Consider the following 2,254-nt stretch of genomic DNA (forward strand, 5'->3'; position numbering starts at 1 on the left):
GTGTCTTGCTGTTTCTAAAGGGACTGTAGTAATACTGGCAGCAAAGTGGAGCTTTTGTTTATGGATCAGTGGGTCTAACAGACAAGGTGTCTAATGGTGTTGGGGTCATACTGGTTCAGAGTGTCCCATCTTGCAGATGAGTCCCTCTGTGACTGACACCCAGTGGTTATCTGTGTTTTAAAGTCTTTAATGGACGCTGTCGAGAAAGAAAATATCAACCAGAAAAATACGTCTGATTTCAGGACACACACACACACACACACACACACACACACACACACACACACACACACACACACACACACACACACACACACACACACACACACTCTCTCTCTCTCTCTGCTTTTACAGAGTAATTATTTAGTGTCTGTGGCTGAAGCTCAGACTGGGACAGGGGTCCCTTGGACTGCTTTGAGGATGCGAGTACTTGTCAGAAGCAAACTCTTGATATGTTTGTATTTTGGGGAATGAGGTCTTTTTCTTGTTCTCAACATGTGAACATTCCCTACAGTAACAGGTGTGTGCAGGTCTGGCTCCCTGCAGGACTGCTTTGCTTAAACAGACTGGGATGTGTTGGGTTCAAACTCTACAAAACAGTCAGACGTGCTACCTCACACACAGAAAAACACAATTACTGTACAGGGACTAAATAACCTCTGATATGATGGCAGGTTTACATATATGTTGGATTTATGCTGATTTCTCTCAGATTTTCTCTCAGATTTTCTCTCAGATTTGATGAATCTCGCTGATATATGAGTATATTTAGACATAATTTACTGATTGAGATTTAAAAGTAAAATCTGTACAGATAAAGCCAGGTAAGCCAGGCTACCATCAAGCTTATGAATATGTAATGCAATGCCTTACTGGAGGAGTTTAGGCTGCTGAATTCTATAATTATATTAAAATGTAGCTGCGTGACTGAGGATTAAAGTTACAGCTCTATTTACAAATGAAGCAGCCGATTGCAGCTACATGTCGTGGAGGATTTGGACGTGACTTGTGCTGTGCGGCACTAGAAGGGGAAATGTTTAAAAAAGACTGCAATGAAGAGTTTTTATTCCTGATTTAAAAGGAATGAAGTAAAACATTCCTCTCCACGTCTCCATTGTACTCTTAGCTGACCTGGCACTAGCAGTGTTTGTGGCACCGATCCAAGGAGGTGAACCTCTTGAACTTCACTCTTTTTGTGCACGTAAACACGAAAGGTGACACCTTCCCGACTATTACAGTTTGCACCGCTTTGATCTTGTACGCTCTAGGAAACGAATAACCAAAAATCGATTGGTTGTGAGATGAAGTGAAGTAAAAACTGCACGAGACAAAGCGTGATGTGATCTTATTCTTTTAAAAGCAAGTGTTTGCCCCCCCCCCTCCCCCCAGAAGAAACAGGACATTTTGAATTATGCCATGAATCACAAAGCATTACACTAACATGAATCATGTCTATCACAGTGTTTTTCCCGGAGTGAAATACCAAAGGTTTATTTACAAGAACTCCTTCTTTAATCCTTGTTTATTAAGGTTCGTTGAGGATAACAGTGTAACAGAGCAGCATTAAAGTAAAAATACAGGGAATAAATGAGCAGTATTTGTTTATATGGCACTATCATCTCTATACTACTATCACTATTTTACTCTATCAGCTCGACTTATTAAAAACACCAGTTTTTTTCTCCATTTATTAATTTTATCAAACGGTATTAGAACTGCTGTGAAGTATCAGTGTTATTTAATATGAGTGTTTATGTGACAGTACACTGAACACATGTGTTGGCCCCCAACTGCAAACTTTTATTCTAATTTTATATCTGACTTACTGTATAAACCTGTAAAAACTCCTCCAGCCAAATGAATGAATAAATACATAATTAAAGAGCACGTGCCAAAAATACAGCTTTTATTGAAAACAAATCCTAGCAAAAGTTTTAATTTGTATTTTTTCCCCTCTCGGTGTTATTTTCTAACTAGTGTAAACTTTTTACGGTCCCTCTTAAGCATCTACGCTGAAGCCGGTTTGTTGATGAGCTTTAAGAACTATATCGTCTAGCGGAAGACTATGCCTGCTTCCGTTTTTTTGAGCCCTTTTGTTGCTAAATGTTATTACTATGTGTCTGCTGCGAAAACATTGCTTTCTAATAATGCGTGCGTCTGGTGTGTCGCCGTGCTAAGGCAGAAAGCGCGACCTCTTGCGGTTGAAAGGCGGCGGTGTAGCGCGGCGGGCCTCATCATCGCGGCGGACCAGCGG

Source organism: Diplotaxodon limnothrissa, linkage group LG17 (assembly GCF_057381915.1).
Source record: "Diplotaxodon limnothrissa isolate DT_005_m linkage group LG17, D_limnothrissa_male_GT1.1, whole genome shotgun sequence".
Taxonomy (NCBI): Eukaryota; Metazoa; Chordata; class Actinopteri; order Cichliformes; family Cichlidae; genus Diplotaxodon; species Diplotaxodon limnothrissa.